The following is a 13,190-nucleotide window of genomic DNA, read 5'->3' on the forward strand; positions in this document are numbered from 1 at the left end:
TCTCTCTGGCACCAGGGATGCACAGAGTCAGGCAGATGGGGAATATGGAAGGAGAGAAGACGTGGTGGGAGTCCACAATGGATCTACTTTGAAACTGAAACTTCTCTCAAAACGATATACATTTTGCTGAGGTTAACCATCTATCTGTCTTGCATGAACCCAGCCCTGCACATGGACAGTCTTTGACGAATGGAAGAGGATGGGGAACCCAGGATCAGAAACAAAGGGGAATACTATGTCGTCAATATAGCTCATTTCAGATATTTCATTTCAGGAGATGTCTAAGCTCTTCTTAATTAAGGACAAGCTTATGGTTTCAAATTAACTCATTTAATTGAGGGGACCAGTTCTTGTCTGGAAGACAGTGTGGAGAATGTCTCCAGTCTCCTTCCGGAGACTGTTGGCTGACACATAAACACTGGAAGAGTTCACAACTATCACAGCAGCCCCATCCATACCTCTGGGACTGCCTCTCTCTCCCTCCCTCCCTCTCTCTCTCCTCAATGAGACACACACTGCCAAGACTGCCTCCATTAGCTTTTCACTAGCAGAAACAGCTATTCAGTGCATATTCTCCAGCCATTATTTGTGTTAGCAGCCAATGCTCCATATTAGGGTTGTTTTTCACCAGACAACATAATGGGGAGAGGAATGAAACAGTATATTTTCTCTCAGTGTTTCTATTTTTTTTTTTTTTAAAGCCAGTCAATTCACAGGCTGATCGTGCTGGGTAAAGCTGGTGGCGCTGAAGTGACTTGTCACCATGGAGACGGCAGCTTCTACTTCATGCCAGAGCAGTTCTGCTAAAGCCCCAAGATGAGGGGGCAGCGAAGAGGGGCTGTTAGTCTGTCCCCTGCCCAGCCACCCCTTCACTTTACTGCAAATGAGGGAGGGGACCACCTCAACCTTAGATGGAAGCCAGATTTGTCACCAGAGGCCATATTTAAAAAAGCTGGTGAAATGAAAAGTCCCAGCCTGGATAAATTACTTTTACATCATGCAAAGTACTCCAAAATCTATTGGGAAAAATAAACTTGAGAGGGGTCAGTTTCTGAGGAGGTGTCAAACTGTTGCTAAACTCACCAGGCAATAATCTTAAGTACTCCATGATTTGCACTAATTGGTATGAAATCACCCACAGTGCTTAAGTGCAGCTACCGCTTTGGTTTGCTGCATCTGCTCAGTGTCAAGGCCGATTCCTTTTGACAGCCTGGAAATACAAATACGAAATTGCCATATGGATCGCCCACCTTTGAGCTTAAGTCACAGGTACAAAGACGGAATGGATTTTCACCAGAAAATCTCCTCTACGGCTTTCTCTGCTTTCTTATCAGCGGTAAAGAATATAAGTGCTATTTGCTGCCATTATCAAGAAACACATAAAAGCTGCAGATATTCTTTTATGCAAAGGAAGCTAAATATTATGACATAAAATGATTTTAACACAAAGACAGGATTGCTGTTTGGCAACTTAGACAGGCAGTTAAAAGTGGAGGGGCGACAGGATGTCACAATATTTCCAGATATGTTCATAATACAAAGAAAATATCTTGCCTTTCAGCAGGAGACAAGTGATTATGACACTCATAATTTACTGCTGTGAGAGGATACTGAGGGTTTGATGTCAAAACTGCCACACTTAGATGTGTCATGGGATAGTAATAACCACATATGGCTGGCTATTTGTCTCTCAAATATCAAGCTGTCTGAGTAATCATATCCAAGTACTCATTATGTGTGGCATGCACCTTAACGCATGCTAATTGCTGCTTATTAACCTAATACTTGCATTACTACCATTAATAGATGAAACTCAATTTAGAGCAACATATAAACAACGCTGCCAGTTATAATACACATTTAAAACATGAAGGACGCAAAGACATTGAACTAAAAATCCCCTGCTGACGAGCTCTAGTTTAGGTGTACATAAAATCAGAACAGGTTAATCCTAAGTGCTTAGAAAATGTAAGTAGCTGTATCTTCAGTTCCACTGAACAAATGTGATGACTCCATGTGAAATAGCCCCGTCGTGGGATGTTTCAGTCTCCAAGCTGTGTCATAAGTTGTGTTAAGCAGTTAGGTGACGCGAGGGAAAATTCTTAATAAACCTGCAGGCTAACATTACCTCCCTGTTACTTTGCCACAAAAGGAGGTTGTTTCCACAGTATTAATAACCAAGGCTCACCTAAAAAATTAATTTGAAACTATGCATACAGTCCTGAATAGGAGAGGGTAAAACTATTAATTAAAAGTGGAACAGGTTCTTATTTTAGTGGAAAGTGGAAAAATTATGAGCCTTTGTTGAGGAAGGCCCAGGAGCAAAGCTTTCATTAGCCTACATGCATGGCAAAAGCAATTCATCAACTGTAATTTTGCCTCAATGGGCAAAAAAGAAGGATCAACCTCAGCATGCTATTTATGGAGATTTACGGAAGTCTGGGAAATGCTAATGTGATTAACATTTATCTACAACATGTTTCGAAATGGCCCTCATGTCCACATTTTGCCTTTAAGATTAAGTTATTGCACACTTGCTTTGAAAAAAAAAAAGAAAATTATATAGTGATACAGAATCTGCTTTGCAGTGCAAGAGCACAATGTTGATTTTTTTTTTTTTTGGAGAATTCTCTGTCACATTAGTGAAGGATTTTTAACCCCCCCACCATCCTTTCCGACTCCCTCCCCTCTCTCTAAATATCTCTCTTTATGTGTGTCTGTCCCCAGATGAAGGCGCGGCGAGCAGAGCGGCGCTTTTGTCCTACCGGAGTGTCTCTCTCAAAAATGTGAACTGTTCCACGGATTAGCTGAGCAGAGATTTATTTAATGCATCCTCATAGAGTATTGTTGAAATCTATTTTGGGATATGGAGCTTGCCAAGCTCTAAGCCTGGTAATATATGCCTGCTACAGTTTAAGAGAGAGGGTTCACAGACCCTCTTTATGTTGGGATCATATGGATCATACAAAGTCATTGAATATGAAAATATTGAGAGCTGGTTCCACATTTATTGTTTTCACACAAGGCCCACAAAAAAAGGCTTGTTTCCATGCCCTCTCTTCTGTCTCTTGTTTGTATGGCCTGTTTAAATATTTGATGTCCTAGAGAATGATTGTGATATTCACCAGATAAGATACTGCACATGCATATGCCATGAGAGGCCCCTATTTAAGATACCGGCTTAAGGTTTCTGAGAGGCCAACAAAGCCATGGATGGAAAAGACTGCAGTGCATTTGCATTTAAGCTGTGGATTTAGGAACAGCTAGAGCAGAATGAATACTAATAATGTATCTAATTTAAAATGCTAAGTATTTACCTTAGAATATATTCAGCTATAAAACCTTAGAAATAAAATCAAAAGACATATTTTTATTCTTTATCTGTAATAGTGTGGTCGTCTATGTAAATTCTATGAAGCATTTACTATTAAGTGCATCCATTATCTTGCATAGTTTCCCACTTTAAGTTGAAATGTAAGCTGCATTGGACCACCGATCAATTCCAAGTCCTGAAAAAAATGAACCAACAAACCCCCCAGACTCTTGACTACACTTCCCAGCATGCCTCAGGGGGATAAGGTTTGGACCGGTTCTCCTCACAGTGAACGGGTAGCAATGTGACAGAGAGTGACACAAAAGAGGAAAGCCAGGGGGTGTGCAGGAGTGGGGGAGAGGGAGCCGGACAAAAGAGAAGACATGGGCTTTGCACGGAGGACATGATAAAGCCAGGAGCATTATCGTCAGTGTGAAAGACGGGGGCCATACTTCAAACGGGATTTTCTCTCCATGACAGGATACTCCGCTGACGCAGAGCAAATAGCTCTCTGTAGCAGTATATGGCTTCAGGGCTTCTAGGCTTCTTTGTAAATTCAACAAACTACAATGCAACGATAGGATCTCATACAGAGAATGCATGGTGGCAAAATTATAGATAAGTAAATACTGTATAATGGCAGATATGAGAAAATAAAATGTAACAATTATTTTGTTGCATTTTATTTTATTTTTTATTACTAATAAAAAAAAAAGTGTTGGATTGAATAAATAAATGTGACTTGCTTGAAAGCAATACTGGCAACTGATGCATTAGTTTAGCCGCCATAGTGGAGGCATTAAGCTTTACAAATATGACTCTTGCAAGGAAGCCACGGGGTTCAATCAATTAGTCTGTGATTATTATTACTTCTGTTGTTATTACTAGTCCCAGCAGCCAGGCTGTTATGGTAACCCTAGACGCAGTCCATACTACTAATCCTTGCCCCTTCTCTAACCTTAACCTTTACTCTCTTAATCAACATCATATTCTGAGCAAGTGGGCAAAATATTTACATGTTATCTCTTGCAGCGTTCAGTGAGAATATGCTTTCACTCTGGGAATTCTCAGCTGAAGTTGTTTGCATGCTTACATACATCGCTGTGTGTGTGTGTACAGTATGTGCGTGTGTTATTCTGTCCAGGCTGCACTGTTGGTTTTTCATCTTTTGTCTGAGTTGAAAGTCACAAGGACATTAAGGTCCCAATAAATTAGGAGGAAAAAAAAGCTTCCATTGTAGATGGGCTGTCGTGGGTGGTGTACTTCTGTCTTTATACAGCTCTGTCTTTCACATTATGGTGTTAGTGACAAATAAGAGTTTAGGCTTGGTGTTAGAAGTCTGTTGTAAAATAGAAGATATTTTGAGTTAATAAAGACAAAAAGACAGTAGTACAGTGACCACAACAAGACAATTTTATATCCCAGACTGGTGGCAAAGCTCCCCTTTTATTTTGTTCAATATTCAACCCATCTGTCCCCAATTCTGAAAATTACTATTGAGTTAAGTTTGATCCAACAGCAAATATAAACTGGACAGCAAGATAAAGAAAAGGCACGAAAACAGTGAAGCAAGCAAACATCACAGTGAGACAAAGATATTTCCTATGCAAAGCTCACACACAATGTCATGTGTGATAGCGACGAATCTCGTCCAAGTCACACGCAGGGGGGTTGGTGGGGAGACAGAAACGAGGTCGGCTGCCTGCATCTTCCAATGATTCCCCCCTCTTAGCTTTGATTCTGCTGATCCACTATCTCGCCATATAGCAAGGGACACAAAGCAGATTTCAGCTTTGGGCTAATCTCATTAAGAAACTCTAACCACCCCTATGAGTAGTGGTGGGGGGGGGGAGCAACTCATTCTGCACTATGCCAGAGCCAGGGCTCAGGGAGGCAGGTGTAATGTTACATAATTAGCCTCTAAACGGTAAAAAGGAGATTATTGCAAATGGCCTACTAGCCAGCACATGCAGTGGACCTGGTCCCTGAAGACACGCCAGTCTAGTGAGGCTGAAAACATCCCCGGGGAATTGATGTGTGAAAAAGGAAAAAAACAGGTTATTTGCAGTAAGTGCGTGGTACGTGATGGTCAGGACCCCCTGTAATTTGGTCCACTTTAACAAATGAACATGAGTATGATTAGGGTATAAGTAGCCAGTTTGTGGTAACAGGCAATGAAACCTGAATTGACATGTAGTTTATCTCCCCTCATATGAAACAATATGTCTTTTAAACACACAAAAACAGCATGAAACGAATTTATTGAGGCCAGAGTTTGTGCTCCTGCTGAGATGTCCTGCAGTGGATCTGCAACTGGCTCTTGCAGAACAGCAGAAATGATAGTCAGCCTGATCCTATGAGCCCACACCTAGTCACTCATAACCTCAAGACCGGACTACCATGTCAGATTGTTGCCATATGTGGCACGGCGCACCAATTCTGCCAGTGACAGTGATCAACTACTACCATTCACCATAACCATCCAACAAACAGTACTGTCAGGGTTCAAAAACAGAAACGAACTTAAATAAAAGAGTTCTGCACCACGTTGCAGCACAATACCACACATTGTCCAGCAAACATGCTAATTAGAGAAACAGATGATCTGAAAGTCTCTCCAGGCCGAGCCAGTTAGGACAAAGAAAGAAAGGCGGCATTCCTTTGTTGCCTCTTCAGACACAGTGAAGCATCGGCTTGTTGTTACATAAAGTTGTATAACAAATGAGCCTGGGCTCTTTGAACTGGCTGACCACACAAGCCTGGAAGAGTCACTAGGAGCCCAACATGTGGCAGCAATAAGATGGCCCCGCCCTCCCGCAAGACATGTGGGAGACACTGCATTCCAGAGGAGCTCATTAAAGCTAAAAAACAAATCCAACAAACACTGCCCCAGTCTCTGAGGAGGACTGTGACTAGGCCACGGAGAGGCACGACTACCATTACTGCAATGCATTTATCTAATATTTAATAATTCTGAATTGTCTATTGTCTGTTATACACAATGCCAAAATGTAAACAAATTCTCATAATGCCTAAATTTCCTCATCATCTCAGTAACACTGATGAATCAGTGTGAGTGACAGCTGATTTTTCAGACATTTTACCACGGCTTTTATAAAGTGTACAGATGTGGTTTTACTGTTTAAACCTGTCATTGAATTTAGCTTCATTTATAATGCTGTTTGTTCCACCAGTCTGCCCATTTAAGCTCTGTGCTGTCTGTTTAACTTGGCTATAAACAGAGTGTTGCTGACTGTCTGAACTCCTCCTCACACACTCCCATTAGCAAAGGGCGTGTTTGAGTTTTTTTTTTACTGTTATTGTAAAATGTAAAATGATATTCAGTTTGTTGTACATGACTTCACAACATGAAGCCGTGCATTATGAGGATCCCAGAGTGTATTCACTTAAGACTGATAAAAACTCAATAAAATCAAATGCCCACCGGGGAGGCAGTCTTCGCGCTGTAGCAGACATCTGGCATGATTATTTTCAGCTCTTCAGCTAATCCTCTCTAAATGTAAACTGAAAGAAAAATGTGCCAAATGGCTTTAGAGCAAGACTGAATTTTGGACTTGTGGAAGATTTAAATGAGTTTTATAGAAATGTTAGAGGCATTATTGGAAAACACAGTGAGACAATTGTAATTAGTTTTCAGCCTGTCACATTTATAATCATTATCCCACTTTTTAGACATGCCAATTTTTGACTCCTGTTAACCATTGCAGCTGTGGAGAAGCCACATAGCATAGAGCAGGTTTTTTTCCATGTTTTGATGTGCTTTCATCTGTGTTGCTGGGCGTTTGAGATGTTTGATATGTAGCACTGTGACTGGAAACGCTTGAGTCGTGTGCATGCCATTCAGAGGTGGCCCAGTAAGAGCTAATCTACTTGTCAGGGTTGACTGCCAAGCATATCAGCCCACACACTTCACAATATGACTTTATTCATACTGTAGATCTGGGACATTAACTGTCTCTGCCCACCAGAACACAACACTTACGCCCACCGCTCCTAGTGAAAGGAACCTACATTATAAGCCTGTGCAAGTGATAAAACATCTGATCCACATGCTTTACACCTCTCATCTACAACCCCCGTCACCTTAAGACTACAACCTAAACCTTGTTGAAGAACATGCCATGCTCAGACTTTCACTTGAGCAGCAATACTATTGTTGTTGTTGTTGTTGCTGTTGTGGGTATGCACAGCCATTTTTGGGCATTTTGATGTTTCTATTGAATGGACTTCAGGACAACTGCCAGCAGGATGTTTGGACAATGCTCCACTTTACAATGGATCAGTTCTTATGCAGCCACATTTGAAATAAAAAGGCTTTAGGGCCTATAGGGATTACAGCGGCTGTATCATTAGGGACTTCTCAGATGGCTACCACCATAGTGAGTACAAAAGATCCAAAAAAACATAAATGCTTTGTGATTAAATGAGTCAAACCAAACATGAATATCATGTTGACACCGCTCTGACAAATGTGCCGATAGCTTCCAAGCAAATCATCTTAAACAGCAAGACTGCATATCACAGGGATGCATTTGATCAGGTTTGTAGCACATAAGTGTACTACAATAAAAATGGCTGGCATGAATTATTGCACTTGAATAACGGTGCCTCATAGGCATTTCATAAATCTCCAATAGTGAGCAGTGACCTCAGCCGCTGACACTTCATAAATCTATATCAACAAAATTGAAACATCAAAACACACGTAATACAGCAAATATGCCTAATATGTTTGCTTCAATTAGAAAAAAACTAAGTAGAGGTCAGACAGGCAGGGTTCACAAATACATTAAGAGTAACCACCAGTTGAGCAATTATTTAGAAAGTAATAACTCCTTGATAAAGAAGAAAGGACACACAGACATCTGCAGGCGATTAAAGCCTCGCAAATTTACAACGAGGCGGAAGAAGGATGTCAAGTTTTCACACTAATTTAATACAGCGTCTTCCTGACCCAGCTATTATGAGAAGGATTCTTTTGCATAACATATTGTAATGATAATTTTAACTCTAGAACATAAACCAGGAAAGCTGTCACAGAAAAGGCCATTGCCAGATGGAAGAAATATCACTCCGGACTGCATCGTAGTGAGACAAAATGAAAATAAAAACCTATCCAAAGTTCACAATAGCAAAGCTATTCAAATAAACCAATAAATAAATGAGTGTACAAATGTGTAAGCCTCAGGGCAAAGAGAGGATCTTGCTGCCAAGTCACAATCTCCATCTCAGTTTGTAGCACACCACAAGGGGCAGTATGCAGCACATGACAAGCGAGGGCTACAGTGCTGGTTCACATTTGATTCACTGCAGGGGCAGGCTCCCAGAAGTCACTTAAGGTTATCAAGTGTGGCTCCATTTCTCTGCACGTGTACAGGAGGAAGAGCAAAACAAACTGAACCCATAAACATACATATGAACATTTTTATATATACATATATTGTAACAATAAAGACTAGAGCAATAGTCTTTTAATTCTAAAATAACAAACTTACTAATTTTCAATATGGCAGTGAGAAAAATGGTAAATAAAATAATTAACTTCTTAGTAGATGGGTATAATTTTAATTATATGACATAATGTCCTGTTGTATTCTAGTTTCAAAGGAAAGTAAATATATTTTTACAAGAGCAGTTCTGATGAGAGATGTTTGTATATATTGCACTGTAAATAAAGACATAAATGCATATTGTTATCGCCATAAAATAACTGAAAATATTACATGAAACAACTGTAATTTTATATCAAATAATATTATGTAAAATGGAAAAAAATGACTAATATTTTAACCATGGTAATTTAATGTAAACATGTTAGTTGTTTGTTTGTTTTTTATTAATTCTGGGTATGTACAATAAACAAAACACAAACACACAGCTGACCCACTGAAAAGAGTCAAAGCTTGGGGGGCCGTAACGGTGTGCAACTTGAGAACAGAGCCTGAATCACTTTCAATCTATGTACTAAATTGATGGCGATGAAAATAAGACTCCGAGAGACAAAAAAGACACTTGTTTGCAGATTAATGTCCTGAATGGAGGCTTGTGAGGGCTCTCTTTGTCGCTATAGCCTCACATTGTGCCTCAGCCTTCATCTGAGACTAATTCTCAAAAGACCCCCTCCACAAAAAAAAAGATCACACTGACTGGGCTCAACAGCACAAATGGGACAAATAAAGTAATAGTGTACCTCACAGGAGACACTCCTGTAAAAGTGCAGTTATTTACTCATAAATAAGCCAACTCCCGTGCTTCTGCGGCACAGTTTGTGTTTTTCCACAGTGTCACATTTAGGCTCTAATATTCTCAGGGAAATAGAATATATTTGTTGACTAACAGCATGGATAAAACTCTTAAATATGCAGAATTTTTAATCTGGTTTAATATTTCCACCCGTTTTATGCAAATTACAGTCTATTAACATAATCTCATTTGAGAATACATCCTTTTAAAGTAAAAGATTATAACCTATTTTTTAAGCACATATAAATCAAAATGTTATATTGAAATGGTAATGTTTTAAAGTCTGCACGCTCTGCAAAAAAAAAAAGAGCTGCATTTACATATATACTTTTATTTTTTTTTTGCATTAGTGGCTCTATACTACATGAAAAGATACAAAACGAAGCTAAAACCTGCGTGAGGGAAATCATCCAACAGCTTAAATGTCTTGGCAAACACGGAAGATCCGTTTAAAGAGCTACAATAAACAACAGCAAATATTCTCTTTGTGATATTTTGTTCAACATGTACAGTATATCTATGGATAATTTCCACCATTCCTTAAACTCTTCGGCTACCAATACTGTTGTTGATGAGATTAAATCAATTTTCCTGGCGAGGAGAGTAGTGGAGAGGGAAAGGTAGGACATTACCTTCAGGCATTTAAGTGGAAACAGGGTCTGTAAAAGCTTCAGCGAGATATTGAGGTGGATAAAGATGTAAGAAAGGGCCATTATGCTGCTGAGGTTTGGAGGGGGGGACTCTATCTGTCTCTGCTCCCTCCTCCTTCGCTCTTTACGTCTGCCTTGAACTTGTAAGGGAGTTCAGCAGGACTGAGCCTACAGTCCAGACAGGCCTCTGGAATGCGAGTGCGGCCACTCAAGCCCGTCTGACCTGCCACCATACCAGCTCCATTTCACTGGGCTTACTTACCTATTCACTTACAATGGGACTTCAACTTTATCTTCCCTTGTAACACAACATTAACTGCCAAAGAGCTGGAAATGCATTATCAGCCTGCCTCAAAGCTTGGATTGCTTCCCTCATAAATAAGATCATTATACGAGTGGTAATCCCATTAAATAGATCATTTTGCAAATATCTAAATCCAATTAATAAAGTGTTTTCAGAGGGGGTGCAGCAAACACTGCCTTTTAGAAAGCTGACATGCTGTGACTCCAGCTCTTTGTTCCTCACTCCCTTAGTTGCAAGGGTGATATTAATAAATACAACCCCAAGCCCGAATTACTCTTTGGAACAAAAATGTGATACAGTTTAAGCTTGTTGTGGTAAAATAGAAAAAAAAAGTGTACATGCATCTGTTTATCAGTACAAAAAAGACAGAATTATTTAAAGTTAATATGAATACGGATTGGTATCGTTTTCCTACAAAAATAACATCTATCCTTACCTTTCACTCTGGCATGCATTGCACTTGCTTGCATAATGTGCTTATAGGATGTCCTTATGCTGTAATCCTATAAAAATCCCTAGCTGGACTAGGCCACATGAGCTAAAAGCTTTTAAATGATTGCCAGATGGTTTAACAAATTAGCCATTTATGGAATTAATTCAAACTAGTTTCCTAAATCATTACCATAACTCATCAGTGGAAGTGCCCTCCAAGTGCCCTCTAACTTTCTGACGTGTGCTCCTGCATTGACCATGTCACTTTTTCAGACTATTAGCAGGAATATGAGAAAGAAAGACAGGAAACGTCGCTTTACTAATTAATTGCTCTTGCATAAACTACCAATCTGCGAGCAAAGGAGGCATTAAAATCCTAAAGTAGATGCCCCTCAAGTGCTTGTGTTTGTTCCACTGAACTAATAAAGTGCATAATCCGATAAAGGATGATATCCTAAGCTTTGATTGTGCCTGAAGTGGTTGTTTTACCTTTGTGGAAAGTGCGTCTGGCATGGTAAGAATGTTTTTGTATCTTTTCATGGTTTTTAATTGCCAGCTGAAGCTGTTAGGAAAACACTGCTGTGGTTAAATGAATTAGAAGACAGTGCCCCTGGGTGATGTTAACACATTGCTCCCTCTCATCCAACATGTAAGCAAAGCAGCTGCCAGTGAATGAGCTATGTGTCATTTCTATGGATGTTTATGGTACAGAGTGAAGGAGACCGCAGCACTAATTATGGCTTTGAATGCTAGATGGTTCCTTTTATTTTTAATAATTCGGAGATGATTTAAGTTCCACTGGAATCACAATGCCAAGCATATGTTCCTATCAGGACGTGTTTTTACTATGAGAGTGGAGAGCTTTTAAAATTCTGGGAGCAGCTTGCAGCTTTGCAGCAAACCACAACTCAGCATCCTAATGACAGCATCATTAGAAGTATCATAGCAGTATTTGTTCTCTTCATCTGAGGGCAAGTTCACGAAGAGGGGCGGCTGGAAAATGAAGGCTGAGTTTTGCCGTCTCCCCCTCTTCTAGTCTGCTTTCCTCTGTCTAATCTGCCTTTTTCTAATGAAGAGAAGGGAAAGCGAGAACAGTGAAAGAAGGAGATGTCAAGATTGAGGTCGGCCACCCCCCTCACAGGGTCAAACTCGAGGGGTTAATACCTGGTGTCCGACACTGCACATAAACTCCGCTGAGCTCATCACACTAATTAAACAGACACACATCCTCTCGGAGCTCCGATGGCCAATCGCTGCCAGCTAAAAAAGCAGTCCATTCATGGAGGTTGGCAGGGTGTGCATGTAGGGTGGGCTAGGGAAATGCTACCTGCCCTTCCTCAGTTTGATTAATGTGAAGAACAATGGTGCTCTTGTGGCCCAGCAGCCTCACTCCACTTGGTTCTGGTTCACTGCTCGAAGAGAGGAGACTGCATGTTCCAAACTCATACCCCCAGACGAACCACCACCTAGCCTAACAACTTCTCGACGACTGCCGTCTTCTCAAAACAACACCGCCTCATGCTTGTTGCGTCGAAAACATTCCAATCAAATGCAGGATGTTTATTCATCAGAAGATTCCTATGAAACAAATCTGTGATGTATGACTAATAATTATTATAGGTTTTATTCCTTAAAATGAATAACAACTATAACTTCTTTACAAATTGTCTCCTGCTAACAAAAAATCCAAAGATAGTTACAAACCAAGCAGCAAATCCTCAAGCTGTAAAAATATATTTAGCCTCAGCAATTTATCACCTATCAATATGCCAATATCACAGTGTTCTTTCCTCTAAAGAAAACACATCTTTGCTTCATTAGACTAAAAATGGATCATTTCCTGAAGACCCAACCGAAGCTAAAGGCTGATTCATAATTTTTGAAGTCCTTCTGCCAGAGAGGTACAAAACAGACATTTATTTATATAAAAATGTCAAAGATTATTATGCTAATGTCTCATTTGTTTGTCTTTCCACAGACTTTAACAACCCTTAAGTGGATGCAAGCTAAGAGCAGTCAGACGTTTCCGATGTTTTGATGCGTTCATAACATATAAACTACTGCTTTTAGGGACGCCTGATCAAAGTTTTATCGATTGTGTGAGACGATCTTTTCTTTTTTTGGCTGTTTTTAAAAGTCAGTCAGAAATTATTCCATTCTAGGGATAAAGACATCATCTCTGTCTCTCTCAGCATCATCTCACTGAGGGAGTGACAGCGTAATGTTT

The sequence above is a fragment of the Parambassis ranga genome, chromosome 15 (assembly GCF_900634625.1).
Source record: "Parambassis ranga chromosome 15, fParRan2.1, whole genome shotgun sequence".
NCBI lineage: Eukaryota > Metazoa > Chordata > Actinopteri > Ambassidae > Parambassis > Parambassis ranga.